The sequence below is a fragment of the Cervus canadensis genome, chromosome 17 (genome assembly GCF_019320065.1).
Source record: "Cervus canadensis isolate Bull #8, Minnesota chromosome 17, ASM1932006v1, whole genome shotgun sequence".
NCBI classification, from domain to species: Eukaryota; Metazoa; Chordata; class Mammalia; order Artiodactyla; family Cervidae; genus Cervus; species Cervus canadensis.
In genome coordinates, this window is record NC_057402.1 from 21,598,628 (window position 1) to 21,624,589 (window position 25,962).

Consider the following 25,962-nt stretch of genomic DNA (forward strand, 5'->3'; position numbering starts at 1 on the left):
AGCTGACCCAGGAGGGAAATATAGTTCATTGGTGAACATCCTAACCTGGGACTAGTGATTCATACCTACATTTGTGCATGCTCAGTTGCTTCAGTTGTGTCCAGCTCTTTGCGACCCCATGGACTGTAGCCCGCCAGGCTCCTCTGTCCATGGGATTCTCCAGGCAAGGATACAGGAGTTGGTTGCCATGCCCTCCTCCAGAGGATCTTCCCTACCCAGGGATCGAATCTGTGTCTCTTGGGTCTTCTGCATTGCAGGCGGTTTCTTTACTACTGAGCCACCAGGAAAACAGAAGACTGACTTGTTTTTTTTCAATTCCAGTGTATGATGCTGGGGTGAGACTCAAAATAATCCAGTATTGGTCAGAGGCCCACCTCTGTACCAATCAGTTGTAGCCAATCCCCACTGGGAGGGGTGAGGATCTCAGGGCAAATTATTTTACAAAGAAGTTGAAACACATCATGAGATGGGCAATTGGTGTCTTTTGTAACGATATATGTGTGTCTTTTGTTAAAAGATGTTTGTAATATTTGCATTTAAAAGACCAAATGATGTACTGGTAGTTGCTTGGATAATACATATCTAAAGACTTGTCTTGAGTTTGTAGCTATAGCTATTATATTGTTACCAATGGCAACTTTGTTTTACATGATGAAAGCTGTGCTTAAGACAGCATGCACAAAGCAGGCTCCTAGTTTGCCTTCTCAGCTTCAAGTAATAGCCTAAAATTCAGGTGAGTGAATATAAGCCAGTGATGATAGCTTCAGGAAGATCAGCAAGGCTTACACTTCAGAGGGGTTAAGGATGAGATGGAGAAGAGGCCACTGGATTAGTATTCAAAGTGTGATCCATGGATGAGCAGGAAGAAGGAGCCTGGTAGTCCTTGGAAGCATGTTAAAAATGTAGGACCTCAGGCTAAGCTTATTGCAGACATACCATATCAGAACCTGAGTTTTAGGAAAGTCCTCAAGTCACTAGTTTATTCTTTAAGGTTTTAGAAGCACTGGTTTAGAAGAGTTGAGAAAAGAGATTCCATAGAGTTGTAGCCAGATTGAAGTAGGTTGCAAGTTAAATCTTTCTTGGCTTTCATGCTGACCATAGAGAGAAGAATAAGTTCTGTACTCCTTACTTGTGTGCTGCCAGTTTAGCTTTCAGTCTTATTTTCCTGTCCTCTGCCGTACGTTCCATTTGGTTTCAGTAGATCTGCTCACCATACTTGAATGCTGCCTATACCTTTGCACCTTTATTCCCAATGCCTGGAATGTCTTTCCCTAATTTTCTCTACCTATTGAAATTCTGCCACTTTTCAAGGCCTGACTTGAAAACCATTTTCTGCATAAATGCTCCCAGATGGCCTTGAAGCCACATCCAGTTTTAACATTCTCATTAGCATTGAATGATACAAGTAATAAAAATAGCTAACATTTCTGGAATAAATATAAGGGCCACGCCCAGTGCGAAGCTTTACATGTATCAACATTTTAAATCCTCACCACACCTTCAGAATGAAGAAACATACCCAGAGGGCATAATTCACTTGCCTGTGGTTGCACAAGCATGCAATCATTTTTAAAGGAATAGGATAAGAGAAGAACTAGGAAAATACTATTCTCACTGGCAGATATTTTTAGAAGTTGGAGAGATCAAGTCTACTATCCTTTATTATCTGTCTTTTATTAGTTTACATCCCTTGAAACAACTTTTATCTACAGATTCAATCCTTATAGTCTTTCTGCTGCATCATAATATCTTGCTTTCTCTAAATAATTCCATGAGTACAGGCACAAGATTATCATTTAGTGAAAAGAAAATTCTCATTACATTTAGGGCCTCTATGTGCAGTAGGGCAGATTGTGGACTGAAAAAGGGCTCTGTCCATTTGAGCAAGTGGGAGCTGAAATCTAGCCTGTGGTCTGATTCATAATCTGTGTATCCTAGAGCAGAGATGAGCCCAGTCCCTTGGGGCCCACATCATTCCATGGGTTTGCTCCCAGTGTGGCTCTGGGAAGTTTCCCTTTTATCTCTTCTTTGAAGCCAGGAGCATGGTTCCATCTCAGACCTTCCCATTCTCCCTAGTGACCCATGTGGGTGCTTCCATGTGTTTGCAAAGCTTATGGGGTTTTTGTAAGGCATAGTTCGGGCGAGGCAGAAAAGGAAAGACAACCTCAACAGAAGTAGGTTACCTTTATTCAGGCAAGGAGGGGCGACAGTCGGCCTAATGACCAGGCTGAGGGCAGAAGGGATCAGGGAGGCTTCATACTTACAGGGAGGTTTGTGGAAGCGATAAGGAAAACGTCAATCAGGCGGGATATTTTGAGTATTCTTTTGTTGAGATGACATTTGTAGTTGGGCAGGGGGTGATAAGTCTTCTGGGCGGATGTAGGGGGTGGTAGGTTTCCGGACAAGGGGTGATAAGTCCCAGATAGATGCAACCGGCCTGGAGCATCAGGGTGGAACTAAAGTTATACTTTGGTTTCTCCCAAGTTAGATGATTCAGCAAGGGGCCTTTGAGACTGTTGTTCTCTTTTCTAGGCCCAAAAGACTCCTTCAGTTTTTATTTCCCATGTCATGTGGGTGCTTTTTAGGCCCCCTCAAATGGGTATTCTACCCAAGTTCTCATAGGGCTCTGGCATTCAGCTTTACAATTCTCCTGGGTCTCTAACGAAGTCCCCTGGCTCCCTGAGAAACCCTGCTCTTGCGCAGACCTGTCAGGCTCCCCCACCAAGGGCACACCTAGATCCTGTCCACACTGAATTTTCTTCATGGTGACATCACTAGGACCATTCTCCTCCTGCCTCCCCAAATTTGACACTCATATTCCTTGACGTCTGCAGGTCTCACTCCGAATTCTTCTTAAGGCGTGTCTCCTCCATCTGTCTTTTACACGATCACCGTGCTGGCAGAACCCTGATTTATTTCCCCAAATTTCCAGGCTGTTGTTTCTTCCTCTGCAGCACCATCCTAGTCCTCTGTATCTTGTAAGCAAACATCCTACCACAGCTTCAATCACTGTTTTTATTTTGTTCATCGTGCTGGCGATGTTTGAGTCAAATTCTTTAGTCAAAGTATCTCAGAAATAAGTTTTCCAGTTTTGCACTAAACACAGTTCAACAACTTTGTATAGTTCATCTCATTAATCATCTTCAAGGGATCAAATGAGGAAATGAAATGAGAGACTTTTTCTGGAGGAGAGAAACCTGGGATTCATAAATCGGCTCCTGGGAGATAAACTATTGAGAGTATATGTAAAATGTACTTTATATTGATGGGAGAGAGTTCAAGGCTTTCAACCCAAAAAGGTCACTAAAAAGGTAGAATAATTTCAAATATTATTTTCAAAACTCCTCTCTTATATACCTTACATATCTCCATTTTCACAAGATTTCTGCCTTTTCTTACCCTAACCCCAATCAGTTAAAATACAGTTAAAAGAAATGCCTTAATAGGCAGTGTGTATACTAGTAGTTCTCTGGATTTTAATTTGGACTTGGTAATAAAAGGGCTGATGCACTGGGGGGGTAATCAAGGTTAAAATTTTGATCAAGGAGAATTCTTTTTCAGCATGGGTGCAAAGGGGATACACATGTGATTTGGATAAATGACACCTTTGGAAATTCAGGATTTGGCAAACTGCATTTGCTTGATAATAAATAGCAGGTTGTAGTGAAACAGGTGAGCCTTTATGACACATCAAAGGGAGGCTGGAACCCATTATATGGGTAATTAGGGGGGAAAAATTCCCCTTATTTCAACCACATAGGAGGAAGCAACTCTATTGCTCAAATTAATTATGAAATACCTTTAAAGGATATGCTTTAATTGAATTATAGTCTGTCTCTAAGAAAATCTAGTTCTCAAAAATATGAATTTAAGAGCCAATAAAATATGAATTACATGGGACATTTCAGAGGGTTTATTTTACTGTCCTTCACTGAAACATGTTTTAAAAACTATAAGTATCGTATGTGGGCACAAGTGATGTAAGAACATAAAACAACTTTACACATTTTAGATACACTTTGTTAAACCAGGCCTTCCTCACCTCCCTACCTCTGGCCCTGTGTCCCACCACTGTCTTGACTACAGCGTCTCAGACCATTGAGAAGCTGCCTTTTAGGTATAGTACCGTCGGTACTCAGAAATGTTTGTTGACTGTATTAATAATAGATATCAGAAGCCCAAGCCATAGAATATTATTCTTAGGGTCCTACTCTGAAGAAAGATAAGTGTTCTGGGATTCTAATAATCAGACAACTGATATGGCAACAATATTTTCTTTCAACAATATTTTATTTGATAGTAGTCGTTTGATAAATGACGTAAAAACATTCAGGTCTGCACTCTCTGCCACCTTTTTTTTTTTGGCTGAGAGGCCCATGATCACTTTTAATTTTTATTTATTTATTTTATTTTTGTCTGTGTTGGGTCCTCATTGCTTTGGATGGGCTTTATCTAGTTATGGCAAATGGGGGCCACTCTCTAGTTTGCAACTCTCTGTAGTTGGCTGCTCTCTAGGGGCACTCTCTAGGGCTTCTCACTGTGATGGCTTCTCTTGTTGAGCGCAGGCTCTAGGTGGGAGGGCTTCTAGTTGTGGCTCGAGGGCTCAATAGTTACGGCTCGAGGGCTTCTGAGCACAGGCTCAGTAGTTGTGGTGTAGGGGCTTAGTTGCTCCACAGCTTGTGGAATCTTCCCAGACCAGGCATGGAACCCGTGTGCCCAGATTCTTATCCTCTGCACCACCAGGGAAGTCCCCGTGATCACTTTTAAAATTTATGTGTCATCTTTCGTTTCAGGACCCCAAACTGAAAAGAGATGCACCAATCATTTTCAAACACCTTTATGATTGAAGTGTGCGGTATCTGGAAATGGCAATGTGTGAAACCAGGTTAAGGGACTTCTACAGGATTCTTTATAATTGTTCTAGATTTTAACTCTTTTTTTTTTTCTTACCAGTTTTCTTTTGCTTTTAAACTATTATGTTTGTGTTAGTTATGTGATCATGATTTATACAGCTTATAAATATTCTTGCCTGGGAAATTCCTTGGACAGAGGAGCCTGGTGGGCTACAGTCCATAGGGTTGCAAAGAGTTGGACACAACTTAGAGACTAAACAACAGCAATGGCAGATACTCTAGTAAGTCTGTATCTTTTGATTGTTATCAATAGTTTTTGTTTATTAGTTTGCTAGTGGTCTGAATAATGTACCACCCACTGGGTGGCTCAAAACACCAGCAATTCATGATCTGGTGGTTCTGGAGGTTAGAAGTCTGAAATCAAAGTGTGGGCAGGGAATCTGAGAGAGAGTCTGCTGTCTGCCTTTCACCCAGCTTCTGGCAGTTGCCCACAATCCTTGTGCTCTTTGACTGTTGTCACATCGCTTTCTCCCTGTTTGCCTGAGTGTCTGTATCCAAATTTCCCTCTTGTTATAAGAACACCACTCATTGGATTGTGGCCCACTACATTCCATTATGACCTCATTTTAACTTGATTATGTTTGCAAAGATGCTATTTCCAAATAAGGTCACATTCTCAGGTACTAGGGGTTAGGATTTGAACATATCTTTTCGGGGAGGGGGGGTGGCGACACAGTTCAAGTCACAACAAACAATCGATTGTATTTTTCTCTTCATATTGCGTTTCTCAAATTCAAGCTATGGTCCTGTATTTTTCTTCCTTTCATTGTCAACTTTTGTGAAAAGTTCCTCACTCAGTTTTGACTACCCAGTATAGCTGGCATATCTGCATTTACCTTTTTGCTGGAACTGTTAACTACTGACTTTCATTCCTAATTTTACCTAATCTTGGTGGGATTTCACACTTGTAACCAATTTTTCTCTTTAAAGTTGTCTCTGCTATTGATTTTCACCCCCTTCTCCATACATGATCACTTGTGTACCGTGATGACTTGTGCACCAGCAACAAAGAATTGCTGGTTCTTCTCTCTTCTTTCTGTTTCCTCAGAGAATTGATGTTCTGCAGGGTCCGAGTTCTCTACCCATTCCCACTCTGCTGTGTCCTTGCTCTTTGGCTTCTGTACTATCCAGGTGCAGGTAACTCTCTGATCTGTATTTCTAACTTCTCTGTGCCCTGAAGACTTAAATTTCTAAATTATCCAGTAAAAAATAATGTGGAAATCAAGAGTCATGTGGATTCTAATGATTTAAAAAATTTTGGAGCTAAAATTTGAAACTGACATTAGAGCCTCAAATACCATTTTCCCTTTGTTATATAGCCGTGTCCATCCTTATTTTGAGTCCAGTTTTTCTCATTCATTCTGTTTGTTAAGAAGTTGCAAATGAGCTTCTCTGGGTATTTGTTTGAGTTGGGTGGATCCTGCATAATTATCTAGTCAATAATTATAATAAGACAAACAGGAAATGCTAAGATACATCTTCAATGCTCCTGAATGCCTACTATGTGTATACTATTTAATATATCAATGCTTTACTTAAAATCCTTACTTTGTTTAAATCATCAGTATTAATCTGTAGCTTCTTGAGGATGAGGAAAATAAAGCTTAGAGAAATTAAGTAACTTGCTTAAGACCAGTGACAGAGCCCAGGCTCAAGCTGTTCTCTTTGCTTTCAGAGCTTATACTCCTACCCACTACCCCACCCTGCCTTGTAATATGCAGAATGAGATATCAGGTTATCAGCCCCATACAGAGTACTGCCTTCTTCAGCCCTCTTTTAATCCGGTTGGATTAAATACTGTAGGTTGAATATTGATGAACAAACAGAGTCCACCTTTGGTGCAACCGGCCATTTCTTGTTTTTGCTAGATCTTTAAGTGCCAGCCCCACCAATTGTATGAAATTCTCCATATTACCCACAGGGGGCTCAGCATCTTTGGGGCTACATCATTTCTGCCAGTAATGATTAAGAATGAGCTGAGCCTCGGTACTCAGGTTATCATTTATTCAACCCTTATAAATCACCTTAGGCTCTAGAATGACTCACTGGAGTGAGAGCAACCCCAGAGCCGACTAGACAAGCTTATCTGTGAAGGAGGATATTTAAGTTGCCTAAAACATTGATTTATCTTGAGCCTTTTCATTTGTATGAGTCTGGTAGCTTTAGGTTAGACACAATGGTAAATTTAGTTGAATGTCTGTAGAAACTGGAATGGACTATTGTAAGGAGAAGATGTAACTTGGGAGAAAGAATAATGAAATATGTGTTTCAATAGGATTCAATGACACCTAAAATAGAATTGTAAGCACAAAGTTTTACATTTTGTGTGTGTGTGAGTATGTGTGTGTGTGTTTGTGTGTTTGTGTGTGTGTGAGAGAGAGAGAGAGAAAGAGAGAAAGGGAGAGGAAAATGCCAATGCCCTAATATTTCTTGAAAACTTACCTATTTATGAATCAAGTCTATCAAAATCAAAATAATGCAATTATGGGAAACTTTGGTTTTAGTTCTTGTTGTGACTGTTTTTGTGATTATTACAATTATTATCCTGGAAGATGGTTGTAGAGATAGAGTAAAACGCTTTGGAGAGTGTCAAGAATAAACAGGGTTATTTTGGAACTTCCTGCTGGGGTAGTATGTTTGGTTGGCTACTGTATCACAGTGGGTGAAAGTGAAAGTGAAGTTGCTCAGTCGTGTCCGACTCTTAGTGACCCCATGGACTGTAGCCTACCAGGCTCCTCAGTCCATGGAATTTTCCAAGTAAGAGTACTGGAGTGGGTTGCCATTTCCTTCTCCAGGGGATCTTCCCAACCCAGGGGTCGAACCTGGGTGTCCCGCATTCCAGGCAGACGCTTTACCATCTGAGCCACCAGGGAAGCCCATCACAGTGGGTAGTAACATCTAATAACTTTATTCTGTACCTGGGCAGACCTATAGATGGTGCTGTCTTCCTATAATTTTGGTGATTTGCTCAAAAAGGGAAAAAAAAAAAAAAAAAGGAAAACTTTCTGATGACAAGAGTTAGATGTAGAAGTGTTCTGATTTTCAGTTAGATTCCACCATTGTAAAACACTTGCAACAAGTATCTTGCATAGATTACAGAAGAATACACACTTGAAAAATATAGAGGATTGTACTTTTAGAATTAATTTTTCCATTTAAGTATAATTCTTAGCTATATATGGAAAAATAGGTTGCTATACATAAGTAAATTCCTGTGTTCTTGCCTGGGAAACCCCATTGACAGAGGAGGCTGGTGGGCTACAGTCCATGAGATCGCAAGAGTTGGATACAATTTAGTGACTAAATCACCACTACCATATATAAGAGGGATGGGAGAAAGTATTTCTATTGCTATTTGTTTATTTTATCTGTAGTGCTTTTGAATTTAGGGTCCTAGGTCAAATAAAAATTATTTATAAGCTTAGCATAAATATCACATTAGTTGCTTGTAGGTCTTGAAGATTACTTTGTGAAAACAGTGCTCCTAGATTCCATATTTTTGTTTCTCTAAATTCTTAGGGTTAGAGTGTGTTACACTGAAAGTAAATGATCAGCTACTGTGAGTAGGATCTAGAGGGCCAAATGCACAGTTCTTTTTATTTATCTGAGGCTGCCACTCAAAATGCCATTTCTTGTTTTAACCTAGTGGAATTTAACATAAGAAAGTGAGAGAGATGTATGAAAAGTATATTTTTCTTAAAGATAACATCCAAACAGGAAATTATTTTTCTTTAGATTAATACATAATGTGTTGTGGAGTTAGTGGGAAATACCATTAAGTCTTTGTTGCGGTAAATGAATCTTTAACCACAAGATGGCAGTATCACTTTCCCATGTCCTATAAGTTGTTTCTAAAATGATGACTCAAATTATTTTTTAATGAGAAATGTATACAGCTATAAAATTTTAGGAAAATAATGAAGAAGGTGAATATTTAAAGTAAATTGATATAAGAAGTACTAAAGACTAGTTTTTTTTTTTTTGTTTTTTGATTGAGCAAGTTTTCATTACATTTATTTTATATTCTTTTAAGTTGAAAGTAGGAACATGATATAAAAATTGTAGGGGCATATCAGCAACTTCCTTTTGCAGTGAAACATAGTCTCATGTTTGCCTGATGCTGCATCAGGAAATAAAACTTTTGTTTCCTTCATGTTTTCATGAAGATCTGCATTGGCCTATACCTTCTAGTCTTTCAAGCACACATATACTGGAGATTAGAAGGCCAATAGAGAAGCAAAGAAGGGAAAGAAAGGAATGAAAAGTAGAGCTACTGGCACCTAAGTATAAAATGGGTGGTGGGGGGTGCGGTGGGGAGGCGGGCAGTGGTAATGATGTCTAGTGACCCTTGCTGGATTTATATATTCTGTAATCTAAAAATGTATCATCTTTCCATTCAACGTTGGGTTTTTAAATAGTCATTATCCAGTAGTATCTGTATTTTTAATGTTTTCATTGGTATGTTTATATATTATATAGTATTATGTTTCACCCTACATAGATGTTTTTCATGATTACTTTAGTTTTTGTGTGTGATTAATTTAAAATATTACACTGGATCTGTGTCTTGTTTTTTTAAGTCTTATGAAGCACCTTTTAAGTAGAGACCAAGTCTTACTTGCGCATAAAGAATCTGTCCGAAATGCAGGAGACACTAGAGATGCAAGTTCGATCCCTTGGTGGGGACGGTCCCCTGGAGGTGGAAATGGCAACATACTCCTGGATTCTTGCCTGAAAAATCTCGTGGACAGAGGAGCCTGATGGGCTAAAGTCCAAAGGGTCGCACAGAGACCCTAGGGTCTATATATGGGTCCCTGTATATGTGTCACAGGGACACATACATACAAGTCTTACTGATTTTATATCTCTAGGCCCTGCACAGTGGTTAGCATATAGTAACCACTCAGTAAATCTGTTTTGCTTTAAATTGCATTTGCCACAAAGCAGTACATTTCTGCTGAGATCTATTTTGCTTTTGTGCCCCTTGTGTCCTAAGCAGCCCTCAGTGTGGAGGAGGTAAAGTAAAGACCTTTTAAGGACTTCCTTGGTGGTCCAGTGGTTAAGACACCGCCCTTCCACCGCAGGGGGTATGGGTTTGACCCCTGGTCAGGGAACTAAGATCCGCACAGACCATGTTCAGCACAGCAACCCCCCTACAAGAAAAAGACCTTTTAGTTTAGAAGCCAAGTGATTTGAATTTTTTCGTGGTATCTTTTGTTTTCCCAGTGGTGGAGGGAATGATCTTTATAGGAGTGATAGTTTGTCAGGACAGCACTGAAAATAAACTTACGTTTTTTCTCAAAAGTGTCTAATTGATAATAGTCCTATGTGAACAGTATGATTTGCTTTCTATAATGGCATATTTGACATTTAATCTGTATAAGTTGTATACTTGCCGCTTGTGTGTAGCTATATACAGAAATATTTTACCTTGTAAACTCAAAAAGGAGGTCTGTTATTTTCCATTATTTACATAAGTTATAAATGGATGGCAAGTTTGAATGGCAAGTTTTTTCATGGGCAAGTTAAAAAAAAAGACAGTTACCATGTATAGGAAGAACATGTAAGATAAATAGGCAAGAAGAGAAGAAATGCAGTTACCATGTTTGAGAAAATATAGAATTTCATGTAATACTCTAAGTGTGTAGGTCATATTTCAAAAATTTGTAGTTTTAAGTTAATTTTTCGCAATAAGGTGCATTTCCTTCTAGAACAATGGTATGAAATTTGTAGGTGGGCCACAAAAATCCTTCTTTTAAACCTGTAATAGGAGTGAGATATCACCATCAGGAGCCCTGAGCCCTAGGATATTTAGGACTTTTAAGCCCAAATACAGGATCCTGTGCCCTTCTGAGGTCCAAGGGCCATACGCACTGGGGAATGAAAATAAGACCATCATAGGTGGAGACAGCCTGGTGGCCTCTTCTTAACAATGAGACAGAAATGTGCCAGCAGGATAAGGAGGGCCCTTGGAAGGCAGTTTCAAGTTCACAGAGGACCTTGTAATGCCAAAAACCTTTGGCATTTCTTTCAAATAAACTAGACATGAAGTCATTGCTTCTGTCATTGCAATTGTGTTTTTTAAGAGCTTTACTCTGTGAAATTTAAGCATTTAAGATCAGCTATATCTTAATAACTCTGTTAGTTGCCATTTCTTTACTTTTTAATAAAGTAAACTGAGAATCTCAAAAAAAAAAAAAAAAAAAGAAGACCTTAGATCTTTTTCATCTTCTGAGAAACTCTGATCCTAAAGGACAAGGGCAAGTGGATCCTAGAGGTTCTCACTTCTTTTGTTTCTGGACATATTTGTGCAATAAATAAATGGATGGATAAATGGATTTTGAGTAGTTGGATAGCAGGGGAGGACCAAAGAGAAAGCGCAAACTGAAGAACTTACAGTACAGGAAGCTTCAAGGTTGGAGTAAAGTAAGTGTTGCTGTGGTCATTAGTATGCATAGGTTGTTAGGAAATTCGCTTTTTCTGCATTGGAAAATGTCCGCATTTTTTGTTATGATTTGTGCAGTCTGTTGGAGAAGGAAATGGCAACCCACTCCAGTATTCTTGCCTGGAGAATCCCAGGGATGGGGGAGCCTGGTGGGCTGCCGACTATGGGGTCGCACAGAGTTGGACACGACTGAAGCGACTTAGCAGCAGCAGCAGTAGTGCAGTCTATATGAATTTATGTATGCTTGATTTGAATGAACATGAGGAAATCACACTTTTAATATATGTTTTATTAACATTACATAGCTGGGAAGATAGCCATATATTAAATTAAAAGAAAATATCCTTTATATTTTATTGATCTGTAAGTAACATTGACCGGAAAAAGCGATGGCACCCCACTCCAGTACTCTTGCCTGGAAAATCCCATGGGCAGAGGAGCCTGGTAGGCTGCAGGCCATGGGGTCGCTGAGAGTCGGAGATGACTGAGCGACTTCACTTTCACTTTTCACTTTTATGCATTGGAGAAGGAAATGGCAACCCACTCCAGTGTTCTTGCCTAGAGAATCCCAGGGACGGCGGAGGCTGGTGGGCTGCCGTCTGTGGAGTCGCACAGAGTCGGACACGACTGAAGTGACTTAGCAGCAGCAGCAGCAGCAGCAAGTAACATTGACGTATTTATTTTTTATTTAAATGTAAGAATTTATAATATTAATCATTAGATAAACCATGTAGAACAATGACGTATTAAAACATGCTCTTATTTCTCTCAGAAAACAATAAGCTCCCTGAAGATAAGAATCTTGACTGTTTGGTATCCTGCTGTATCCCCAGGGCCTAAAATAAAATCTGGTACAGGATAGATACTCAGTGAACATTTGTTGAATGAATAGATGACTGAATGAATGAATGTCACATTTATTTTGGTTTTCAATTTTGAATGTTAATTTGAAAAATTCTAAACGTGTCATCAAGATGCTAGAGTTTATATTACTACTTAACGACCTGACGGAGTTGGTTGAGTTCCTGCCAGGCCCAATACACGTCACTGATGGTGAGAGAAATCATTGCTGCTCTCCTGCCACCAAAGTGAGACATTACCCCAGGAACCATGCACTACCTAAGGTGCACTGTTCCGTTTTATTCCTAACAGCTGCAAAGGAAGAAAAAGGAAATCCAAGGAGGCTTAGTGTTCCTGCCCTGATTGCTGTAAGTGGGAGTCAATCTGGGAGGGACTTTAATCCTCAATACTGTAAGTCCCATTGATTCTGGGGTATGTGTCTTCCTGGATCTTGACTGTGCATAGATGCAGACTGGCTTCTTCCCAATACCTGGTTTCCCAGGAATGACTGTAACAAGTGTAGACTGTCTGACTGTTGAGTTATTTACTTTTTGGAGGTTAGTTTATTTTCTAAGCTCAAGGGCCGCTGTGTTGGTTGTGTTTTTCCAGTCAGTCGTCTTCCTACTTGTCCCACACCAGTAACACCCTCAGGAACCGGTGGGTTACTCCCACATGATTTGTCGACACAGAGAGATGCATGGGGTCACATGACAGGGGATTTCTTCAGTGGGGTCAGAGCAAACTAATCTTAATTTTCTCTTCTGGTCTATTAAGTTTATACTCTGGTGTCCCAAAGAGTTATTTAACACATTTGTGTGTGTGTGTGTTTATGACATATATATTTGGAAAAAAAAATATGGAAACATTCATCTGCCTCACTTTTGTTGTTGGGGCTTTGTTTTGAAATTATCTCATTTTCCAAAACTGATTACATAGATGGCAAACTTTTCAGTACACCATGGGAGGTACAAACGGAGGTCAACAAAAAGAAGAAAGTAGGACACCATCAAGAGGCATCTGTTTTAAGGTGTATGAACTTTACCTCATGAAGAGAGTAAAGGTAGTACTGGAAGGTAGTGTCCTGCGGGGGTTCTGATGCGTTACACCTGGCATTAGATCCCAATTCACATACTCACTAGATGTGTTACTGCGGGCAGGCAGTTTAACATGTCTGTGCTTTATCCATAAAATACAGAGCCGTTGCAATACTTCATAAGGCTGTTGGAAGGGTCAGATGGGCTGATCCTTGTCAAGTGCTTATACATGTACCTAGCACCAAGTAAGCACTCTGTAAGTGTAGTTATTAATGGAGAGGGAATACATGGAAGTATTTAGGTATATTCTAAACATTTTAGAAAATCTTCATAGGTGAGTGGCACATTATATGAATATATGCTAACTATAATTCTGTTCTACAATTTATAATGTAAACTCTATTTTTCTGTTTACCTTTAAGAAACCTAATCATATTTTGCTTAACTCTACTGATTTGGGGGGATAGAGTTTTGGTCTCAAACCTGGATATCATTAACATAATCCTATTTTTCATCAGATGAAGTGGTCTTTTTATTCCCCAGATGGAGTCATTAGGTTGCTTCTGGAAGTCTTTTTTCTAGTATTCCATAGTGGGGCCTTCAGTTCAGTTCAGTTCAGTTGCTCAGTCATGTCCGACTCTTTGCGACCCCCTGGGCGTAGAGGAGTGATTATTCTCAATTCATAATCCAGTGGTCTCCTTATCAAATAGCTTGGGTTATTCCCTTATCCCAAGACTTACTTTTTTGTAAGAGAAAGGCATTTATATTTTTGTAGTTATTCTATTATATTTATCATTCATAAAAACTTTGGCATCTGAGTTGTATAGTAACGTTTGGAATAAATTCTGTCAAGCATTACTAATCAAGACAAGTAATAAAGACCTTGTCTTTAATGTAGTTATTTCCATATCCCACCAGTGATAAAGAGACCACCAGATCGACAACTTCCAACTTCTGATTTATAGGTTAATTAGGTTCTGTTAGTCATTTTCCCAGGAAACATTATTGTCCAAGTTTGTAATTAATGGTTCTTTTCTCATTAGTTTCTGTGTTTTTTTCCAGTCCCTTAACTCCAAGGTTCAGTGTACTCACTCAGGGCCTGTCCAGGGCTTCCCATCAAATTCCCCTGTATTTTCTAACTCATCAATGGTGGCCTTATCTGACTTTTTAAAACCCTGATTTTATTCTAGGAAAATTTTATTCTAGTAGCTAAGTTTAATTAACTGTGCTTTGTACCATGGGATAGTCTCCATACTGTGCCTTTGCCCCAGAAAACATTTAACTTATGATAAGCCAAGCAGGCAAAGTGTTTTGAGCCACCTGTAAAATAAACCCACCCCATCTGCTTCTACACATGATGGAGAAAGTATAGATGGTGCCTTTCATAGAATCCCCAGTTTCTGATCCTTAATACTAATGGTTATGGAATTATTTACTCAAATGCCTTCTCTTTTCAACTTTGTCTCCCCCAAAAAACAACACATAAACACACACACACACCCAGAGGCAAATAAACATACACATCAGAATACTTTCTAGCTGGACTTTAAACAGCTGTTCATTTATTTACCCACTGATATTATTATTATTCACTGTGTCTATAGTCTGCTATTTAAAAGTAGTTTTTGAATTAGTTCTCCCCAATGTCCATGAATTCATTCAGAAAAACATCTCTTAAGTGTCTCATATATACCAGGCCCTGTGATAACAGGTACATGTGTCTGATCTGACTTTAACCATGAGGAGTGTGTGGCGTAGAAAGGGTGGTAACAGTTATTAAGTGAGGGCTTCCCTGGTGGCTCAGGTGGCTCAGATGGCCTGCTATACGGGAGACCCAGGTTCAATTCCTGGGTTAGGAAGATCCCCTGGAGAAGGGAACGGCAACCCACTCCAGTATTTGGCCTGATGAGTTCCATGGACGGCAGAGCCTGGTGGGCCACAGGCCATGGAGTTGCAGAGTCAGACATGAGTGAGTGGCTAACACCATAAACACTAACCGTGAACTGAATCCATTTACCAGAAGGCCGGGGCTTGGTTCACCAAGCTTCACTAAAATTTGATATTCTGCTTTTGCAAGCTGGTTAGAAGCTTTGCATTAAAACACTGCCAAATTTTGTCCCTTTATATCCACACTTTTTTAACTTGAAAAAGGAATTTCAGCGTGTAAAACTTTCCATTATAAGGCCACCTGTAAACTTAAAACAGTCAAACTGTTTTTTCAGCTGCCTGCAGCTCTGTTTCTCAACTGACTAATACTGACAGATAAAGATGGCTTTCCCCTGAGAAGGATTGTTTTGTTTGTGGTTATTCTGTCACTACCAGGAGGGACAGCTCCCCTGATCCGTAGGGAGTACAGAGATGCAGTTTACGGACGAAATCATATGCTGACTAGCAACTGAAAAATAATAGTCAAATAATGATTTCATTGTTCCTTCTCGTGTCCATGACAACTAGAGGTATGCAGCTAGATCAAGACACTGCCTGGGAGTGGTTTTTTTTTTGTTTTATTTTTTCATTTTTCCCTTCAATACAACAATTTTGAGAACATTTGCAGTTTATTCTGATAATCAGGCTAAGGAGAAAAATGGACATTTTCAATATCTTGGTAATTTGACTGTTTTTATATCTTCAAAAGTAATTCTTCTGTCACTTCTTTTCACTAGTACTCTGACTTGCTCCTTTTTTTTTTTTTTCCCTTTTTGTTATATTTTTTTATTCTATTTATACTTGCTCAGTCACGACCAACTCTTTGCAGCCCCATGGACTGTACCCCACCAGACTCCTCTGTCCGTGGACTTCTCTAGGCAAGAATACTGGAGTGGGTTGCCATTTCCTTCTCCATGACTTGCTCCTTTAAAAGATCAGGTTTATGACTTAGTTTCTACCATGATAGTACTTCCCTCTCTGAATTTGGAGTTGGGGAGAGCTGTCTTTGAGTTCTCTCTCAGTCAATGAACAGTGGTGGAACCTTGGGAGAGCTTCTTAATCTTTTTAATCTACATGTCCTTATTCATAAAGTAGGAATTAGTAACAGAATCTTTTCTCATTAGTTTGTTGTGAGTTAAATGAGATATTGCATATAAGAGCTTAGCCTGTTGCTTGTCACAAGGAAGCACCCCATAAATGTGTTTGTTGCTGTTATTAGTAATTCTCCCCTACAAGGCTGTAAACTTCCAAAGCAATGATTCTCAGCCTTGATTACACATTAGAATCACCTGGGTAACCTTAAAAGCCCCTGATGCCAGGGCCACACACCCAGATAGACTAAATCAGCATCTTTGGGGGTTGAGACTAGGACTTATTAGCATTTAAAAAATTGCTTTCAGCTGATTTCAATGTGCAGTCAAAATTGAGAAATATGGTCCCTGAAAGTCGGGACTGTGTCATATTAAAGAACTTAGATGAATGTTTGAAAATCTTGCTAATATGAATGTTTTGAAAAATAAAATTCAGTATGATTTAGAAAAAAAATGACACGTAGTACTTTGCATGAATTGAGTAACTGAATGTGGAAAAGCCAAATAAAGTGATTTTTCAAGGAGCCACTTACTAGCAATATCATTCTAGAGCAAATCTACTAAGAAAGAAAAGGAAACTTACATGTAGGAACCTAAAGTTCAAATGTTAGAAAGTTATACAAATAGAAACTATAGTGAGGCAAAATTATTTTTATATTTTAGTGGTTTTTTAAAACAATGGGATTAACAGCAGTGATTGTAAAGATAAGTCTGTGCTATTTTAATACAAAGATGAATATAAATTCAAATACTTCCCAGTTAGGTCAAATATGTGTTTGTTTAAATTTTGAAGAAAACCACTGGCAACAGAAGAATTATAACTTTATATTGCTTATGCTGAATCAACATCTGTAGGCATCTATTACAGGATTAAACCTTTTGAATGAGAAGGCTAATATGTAGGATAAACTTATTTGTATTAACTATATAAGAAAGCCTGAATTTCTGGGTAATCCAGAAGACATTAATTATAAAGTTTTCAACATCCTATAAAGTTAAACAAAATGATACAAGACAAATTTTCCCGAGGGATTTCTTAGCTCCCAGTTTTTAAACTGCATTTCTAAAGTGAATTTGTTTATATTTTGACATATCACATTATTTTTGTAAACAAATTATTTTAATTTTAACCTTCAAAAAATCTTTGTTTTTAATAAATACTCTATCTCACACTCCATATCTGTGTCTCTGTGTATACAGTTTTAACCCACATAGATTGTTGAGAATCATCATAATAATTATACTTGTTTACTACTGTTAGTTCTGGGAATACTTTTGTATATATGTTCTCATTCAGTTTTCATAATACCTCAGTGAGGGTCCAGGTCAAAAATTAGCCTTGTTTAATAGGTGGGAAAGCTAAGGCAGTTTATTATTAATAGTAGGCTGTTCCAGCTGACCCAGGGCAAAATTCTTGGTTTTTAGTCAGGTCTTCCTTTCATTAGCTAGTTCATGCATTTACAAAGCATTGTCAAGCTGTAAGTATGAGTCTGATGCAGCTGTAGGCAACGGGCATCCAAGGTGAGTAAGACACACTTCTTGCTTTTAAGGAATTCCACACACAGTGTCACAAATTCATTTTAAAGTTCTTAGCCCATGTCCACCAAAGTAGAATACACGACCTGAAATTACCACGGCGAAAGCTGTCAGCTTTTCTGAGACATAGGCAGGAAGAAGAAAAGAATTGTGGGAGTTCCAAAATCCATACCTACCACCTTCTACAGTTATATTTTGTCACAGCCTATTAGATGCATGATCAGCCTGGACATGATAATATCCTTTACATCCCTGTGGCTGAATTTTTTCTAGTGATTTCTGCTACATTAAGGAAACGCTATAGTGCGTTTCTAAGAATGTATTATTCAGGGATGCTTCAATTTGCCTTTCTCCGGCTTTTCAAGTGCTAACATTCATTTTGGTTTTGGCAGAAACTGTTCTGAAGATTAAGCATTTGGTTTATTTTTAATGCTAATTCATCTGAAGTATTTATTGAATAGCTGGTTTTTAAAGTAATCCTGTTGCTGAATTAAAATACATAATCATGCTTACTAGACACAAATTCTACAATAAGGTATATACTTTGTTTTAATTAAACTCTTTAAAATAATCCTTTTTTTCCAGCTAGTTGTAAAGTTTTGAAGAGAACTTTTTGCCTTGTCTTTTGTAATTGGCCAAATTCATTTTATTTTAATGTATAAAGCATGAGTCAGTTAAATGGATAGACCTATTTTAGTCCTTTTTGAAGATTCATAGTTGCCCTAAAGGAAGAAAAGTTCAGAAAGAATATTATTAGTTTTTCAGTTACTGAGTGGAAACATTTTATGTCTTGAAAATTTTCCTTGAATATTTTGCAGTTAAAAATATACAAAGAGACAAAGGAACAGTGTATAATGTTGAAAAGTTAAAATATAAGTATTGTTAAACAGCAAATAAATGAAATATATCTCTTTTGTATGAAACTATTTTAACTTAATGTCAATAAAGTTTAAATTAGTTCAGACTTTTCTTATTAGAATAAATGTTTCCTTTTAAAATGCATGATAATCATAATCAAGACAAAATTTGTCCTGTTATTTATTTTCAAAATGATTGTACATGTTTAGCAGACTTTTGATTTAAATCCCCAGTGATATATTGGAGACAGATGTTTAGATGACCTCATGTTTAAAGTAATGTTATATTTGGACACAAGATTAAATTTTCCTTAAAATCTTTCCTTATAAGTTAAACTGTGTGGTAGTATACAAAAACTAATCAATGATTTGCAGTGGATTAATGCAGTTCCTGTATTTTAAATAAAATTTTCTATCTTTTATGGAATTCCACATAGTACAAAAGAGCTGATTATGAAACAGCTGTTTACAAATGAAAATATTGTTTTTGGCTGGTCAGCTAAATGGGAAACAGATTTGAAAAGTTCCATGAATTTGAATGCAAATTTACCATATCATTTATACTGAACCAAACAACGCTGGTAAAAGACTGCAACCATAGTTTACCAAAAAAAACATTCGTTGAAGACTGTTTTGTAGAGTATTATATAAACATTTAAAATAGTTTTTCCTTTTTCAAAATCAAAATTATATTGAATACTTACGAAAATCAGTGTAACTATAATATGTAGCTATTTTGGGGGGAAGATTTTTAAGGAGCTCATAAACAATGTTTAACATTTCAACGAAGAGAAATTAGCAGAGGGAGCTACTAGAAATGTATAGGCAATTGAGTAGAGTAAAATAGATAAAAGATAAGTTATATTGTCTGAAGATAATAAATTAATGTATGTGACAAATACGTTTAAGGCAGAGCTATGTAGGAATAAGCATATTCTCATTTTTATCATCAGCTAGAATGTTATCCTGGAAATCACATTGCTGTGGACATTACAAATTAAAAAACATGGTCTTCAATGAAAATCTTTACATTTCCCCTCAAATTTTAAACAGTTATTAAGGATTACTTCTTTTAGAAATTATTTTACAAATAAGTTAGATTTAAAGGCCTTATCGTGTGAATTTTGAATATGACTCTTTTAAATGCCAAAGTACATAGTTTACTTGAGGTAGTTCACGAGTTAAAAATTCTAGAAGAACTATTATTTGTTTCTTTTTCTTTATCTTTTCTATTGTTTTTCTGCTTGTCTCAGTTTTCTGAAATTGAGACCATGTTTCTTCTATTGCTTTTTAAAAATCACATGGGCAATAAATGCCATTTTGAGGGTGGGATCTTATATCTGCTTTTGTTGTCAGTATAACAGAGTGGCTCTTATTTCCCTAAGTGGTTTATAGTCACTTGAGAGAAAAGCAAGTGGAATATGTGAAATCTATTTTAAGAAAAATGTTTTGGGACAAAATGAAGACAATAAGAATCTAGGAATGCAAGCATCATAAGTAAAAGCACTTAAAAATAAAAGACTATTTTATTGACATTGATGAATAATGTCAATGAAAAAAGAATGGAGGATCCATCTATATGATCCTTGAATTGTTTTCTACATATTTTGTTGAGTGTCAGTAGTTAATGAATATCTATAAAACGAGTTCATTGACATATAGACATGTTAAAACTATAGTAGACTGTAAGTTTAAAGAAGGGTCAATGCCTGTGGACCCTTTAATGATGTAGTCTTTGTTTTTGCCTTTGAGAATAGCGCTTGTAATTGCCACTTCCTAGATAAGCAGACTACATGGTAGTGATAGCTTATACTATATCATACCATCCCTTTTGGCTTTACTTGTGATTCTGTAATGTAGTGATGTATAAAAACCAGGCAGCTGACATCTCAAATGAAGATGCATTTGAGAGCCACTAAAGGAAATTTTCTTATTTACTTATATTTCAGCTTATATATATCCACACAGTTGACATTTTAAAGAAAATCAGCTGGTGTCTATTCTTGTAACAGGGAACTAAAATTGGGATTGTTGCCTATGGGAAAAATTAAATTTTGGAAATAAATGTAAATGATACAGGTAAGTAAACAGTAATACTTAAACATAAATGTAACCTTTTAAAACTGGTGCTTAAAAATTCATGCCATATTGATTTTGTCAATAATGTCATATATATTTACCATCACTGAACTGTACAGATAATTTCACTGTCCTAAAAATCCCTTGTGTTCCACCTATTTATCCCTCCTTCTACAACCCCAGACAACCATGACTTTTTTTTTTTTTTCCTTTATTTTTTGTTAGTTGGAGGCTAATTACTTTACAATATTGTAGCGGTTTTTGCCATACACTGACATGAATCAGCCTTGGATTTACATGTGTTCCCCATCCTGAACCCCCTTCCCACCTACCATGACCTTTTTATTATCTCTATAGTTTTTCCTTTTCAAGAATGTCATGTAGGTGGAATCATACAGTATAGAGCCTTTGTAGACTGGCTTCTTTCAATAAGCTATATACAATTAAGTTTCCCCATGTGTTTTCATGGCTGGATACCCTTCATTGTATGGAGTGCACACAGTTTATCAGTTTCTTATTGAAGGACATCTTTGTTGCTCTCAAGTTTGATGATTATGAATAAAGCTACTGTAAATTTTTGTGTGAATATATGTTTTCAACTCATTTGGTTAAATATGTAGGAGTGTGATTTCTGAATAATTGAAATATTTTAAAATGAATTTACCTGTAGCAATATCTCAGTATTTAAGAATATCCATATCATTTTATTTTAAATTTTAATTAATTAATTAAAATTATTTTTATCTGAAATAGAATTTATTTACAATATTTCAGATGTACAGCAAAATAATCCAGTTTTATATATATATATATTCCTTAAAAATTTTTTTTCCTTTATAGGTTATTGCAAGATACTGAATATAGTCTCTTGTGCTATACAGGCCCTTGTTTCTGTTTTTTATATATAGGAGTATGTATCTGTTAATCCCAAATTCCCAATTTATCCCCATCTTGGTAATTGTAAGTTTGTTTTCTATGTCTATATTTCTGTTTTGTAAATAAGTTCATTTGTATCATTTTTTTAGACTCCACATATAAGTGATATCATATGATGTTTGTCTTTCTCTGACTTACTTCACTTAGTATGATAATCTGTAGGTCCATCCATGTTGCTGCAAATGAAAGACTTTTCTTCCTTTTTATGGCTGAGTAATATTCCCCTGTATATATAAACTGCATCTTTATCCTTTTGTTTGATGATTGGCACTTGAGTTGCTTCCATGTCTTGGTTATTGTAAATAGTGCTGGTATGAACATTGAGGAAGAATATATATATATATTTTAAGCTAATTTATTAGGAAAGGTAAAAATGTATTTCCTGGATTCTTACAGTTGAATTCAGGATAAATAAATCTTCACTTTATTCTTCCTGCATAGTATGCAGTAGGCACGAAAAGCTAGTCAAATCCATGTTTGTTGATTTTTGATGAGATTTCAAGGTGAGATAAACTCGTAATTTGATGAGACCATTACAATTAATCCTTGAGGGTGGGTCATCTCAAAGACAGTGGAAAACATAGCCCATAAAAGATGACACCTAGAATATAGTCAGGAGATTGGAGTGTCCCCCTTGGTTACTGACGGTCTGCTTCTATATTAGTTATAGAATTTGATTCCGTGCTAGGTATCATTCAAAATCTTTGGTTGTGTGTGTATCCTTCTACTTCGACCAACCAAGGACATTTTAAGCTATGGTAGATAATATAAATACAAATATTCAAGGAGAATCAAAACTATATAAATGATATAACAATAGTTATTATCATAGTGCCTAGCACCAGGAGGTGCTAGTGTTAAAGAGTCAGCCTACCAGTGAAGGAGAACGAAAGAGATGTGGGTTCGATCCCTAGGTCAGGAAGATTCCCGTGGAATAGGAAATGGCAACCCACTCCAGTATTCTTGCCTGGGAAATCCTATGGATAGAGGAGCGTGGCGGGCTACAGTCCATGGGGCTGCAAAGAGTCGGACACGGCTGAGCACACACTTCACCACTGTGTCAGGTACTATTCTGAGATGAGAGCGGAATCAGATTTTGTGGCACCTGTCAACAAACTTCAACAACTTCATTTTACAAATAAGGAAACTGAGGAAGAGAGAAAGTTAAGTAATTCTTGCTCATGTTGTTAAGCAAACTCTGATGGTTTGGTTCCAGAGCTCTCACTCAGAAGCACAAAACATTACTATTTTGCCTGTTAAACTAAATTATTAAATTATGTGCAGAAAGAGTTAAGTATATATATTTGTTGAATCAGTGAAGAGGGTGCTATAAGATACAAGCTTGGAGAAGGCTTTCAATTGGGAGGAGGAGATCCAAAAAAATGATGTTGAGTAAATTTGCCAAGGGACAAAAGGATAGGAATTATTAAATTTTATTATGAATCTCCCTTTCAAGGGAACTGTCTGATAACTCCTTGTGCTTAGATATTTTTTTCTGGATTATTCAGTTTTCAAGCTCAGAACATTAAGCCGATCTAAAGAGTCAGTGTACTACAGGTGGAAGAAATTTTGAACGTCAGGATGCTTGGTTTTTAGTAACATTCTGCCATTGAGGACCTCAGGAAACTTATTTTACCTAAGCATTCTCTTAACTCTAGGATTGAAATTTGAAAAATTTAAAACTTGAACATTAAAAAAAATTGTATTTAGTTATTTATTTTGGTTGGCCTGGGTCTTCGTTGCTACGTGGGCTTTTCTCTAGTTGCAACAAGCAAGGACTCCTCTCTAGTTGTGATGCACAGGCTTCTCATTGCCATGGGGCCTCTAGCTTCAGGGCACAGGCTCTCGGGTGCATGGGCTTCAGTAGTTGTGGCTCCCGGCTTCTAGAGCACAGGCTCAATAGTTGCCAGCACACGGGCTTAGTTGCTCTGCCATCTTGTGGGACCTACCTGGATTAGAGAATGAACCTGTGTCTCCTGCATTGGCAGGTGGATTCTTTACTACTGAGCCACCAAGGAAGCTCAAAAACTTGAACATTTTTTCACATATTTTTCACATAAATTAAAATTGGATTTGGTGTGAAAGCCATCACAGGGAACAAAGTGTATTTCATCCTTTAATTTTTCTATTATTGCTGCTGTGTGCCCCCCCTCATCAAAACTGTTGCTAATCTCTCTGGCTTACCTCCTCTCTCTGTTGACCACTATTGTTTTGGTTTCTTATAGTTTCTTGGCTAGATGACCTCAATAATTATTTAGCTTCCTGGGTCAAGTTTCTCAGGTCATAGTTTAATAAACCTTGAGTGTACTGAGTGCCTGCCTGGTACCAGGTGCTATGCTTGGACGTGAGAAAACAAGTGAGTCCTGGGCCTGGAGGAGTACGCCAGTTCTGTGAGACCTCAAAGAAGGAGCCAGGAACAATTTTACTGGGGAAGTAAATAATTGTGTTGTGTATTGAAAGGTGAGTAGGAGTTTTCTGCGAGAGCAAGGATGTTCTGGCAGAGGAAGTAGTAATTGCAGTGGCATGGAAGCTTGAAGAATCAGTTGGATTTAGGAGGGGATTGAAATGAAAAGACGAATGAGAAAAGGCCTCATGGTTATAGACTGGGTAAAGCTGATGTCTGATGCCATTAAGGATGATAGGGAATATCAGAAGAAGAACTCAGCAATATATGCTTTATGTATGTGAGGTTTGAATTGTTCATTCGGTTGTTGGAAAATAGATGAGTTGTCTATGAAGTTTTGAGAGTTATCAGCATATTTGTTAGTTATTCTTACATTGTTTGTATGTTGGGGTGAAGAAAAGTGAAAGTGAAAGTCACTCAGTCATGTCCAACTCTTTGCGACCCGTAGACTGTACAGTCCATGGAATTCTCCAGGCCAGAATACTGGAGTGGGTAGCCTTTCCCTTCTCCAGGGGATCTTCCCAACCCAGGGATTAAACCCAGGTCTCCTGCATTGCAGGACGGATTCTTTATCAGCTGAGCCACAAGAGAAGCCCAAGAACACTGGAGTGGGTAGCCTATCCCTTCTCCAGGGGATCTACCTGACCAAGAAATCGAACTGGGGTCTCCTGCATTGCAGGTGGATTCTTTACCAGCTGAGCTCTCAGGGAAGCTGTGTTGTATGTTGGGGTAGGGTATGTGTATCAGGGTCACTTGAGGGGATTAAAAAGTACATCTCTATTTGAGATACTTAAAAATTCCATACCTTCACGGCCACAACTGTTAGAGAAGCCAGAACAGAAGAGCAGTACATTCAGAAATCAGAGTAAGAGAACAAAGAGAGGAAGAGGAAGGGGCAGCAGCTGTATTAAATGAGTCTAAAGAAATGAATCATCAGAGAGATGGAAGGAGAACCAGAAGAGTGCCCTGAAAGCTAAAGAACTTTTCAAGGAAGTCAATAGTGTCAAATGCACTTCCAATCCATCCAAAAATAGTTGCCTGAACATTTTTTTTTTATATTTCTCTCCATGTGCATATGTCACCAGTAAGTTAAAATTCTGTGTCCTGGTGTTTAAAATTTTCACCTTTAAATTTGTACCTTCTACAACCCATACTCTCCCAGCTTACCTGTGGGTATAGTGAAATGAAAGACAATCAGTGTCTGGCTTTGAATCCCAGCTTCTCCAATTATTGATGGGTGACCTTGCCAAGTTCTACTTCACCAGGGTTCAGTTTTTGCATTTTGGGATTAGGATAGCTATCAGTCTCATAGGGTTGCTATGAAGGTTACATGAGTTAATGCAATTAATGTGCCTGAGTCAATTATTTCTATGTGTCAAAACTAAAAACATTGGTAGAATGGTATTGTCCTAAATACCCTTAGCATATACCAAAACACTTCACTAGCAACATAGTATCCTTAATATCTCCATCATTTAAGGTGAGGAAGAAAATACAAGCACTATTCTGGACTAATATTGTGATTTTCCCTCTCAGAAATCACAGATCATAGATACAGATAGCTACAACCAAGATGAATGATGCTGGTCTTCCTAAACCTAAATGGCAACTCCAAAAGAAACGAAAAGGAGTTCTTGTTTTTTTGTTACCCTAGGGCAGAAATTGCCTGGGACTTTGTGAACCACTGATTTAACCAGATCTTTCAATATGAACCTTTGTCTCTGGTCAAGTATGCTGGCTCTTCTGAATTACAGGACTTTTCTACTCAGTCTCATGTTTCTCTACATGATGTTACTCTTACATGAAATGGCTTTGCAGTAGGCTATCAACATCCCAGCCTGAGCTGTAGTTTTCATCCTTGGCTTCACATTAGAATTGTCTGGAGAGTTCAAACCAAACCT

At 37.7% G+C, this 25,962-nt stretch overlaps 1 protein-coding gene across 3 annotated transcripts in view; it reads left to right on the forward strand.

Moving 5' to 3' along the window:
• SLC25A21 (solute carrier family 25 member 21) overlaps positions 1 to 25,962 on the forward strand; it is a 504,473-nt gene that overhangs the window by 2,169 nt on the left and 476,342 nt on the right. Inside the window, exon 1 of one of the 3 annotated variants that reach the window (XM_043434359.1) lies at positions 17,727 to 17,770. The exons of the other annotated variants lie outside the window; for them this stretch is intronic. The gene's annotated coding sequence lies outside the window, so the exon portion shown is untranslated. Of the gene's footprint in view, positions 1 to 17,726; positions 17,771 to 25,962 lie in introns of those variants that run through there. 3 annotated transcript variants of the gene reach the window in all.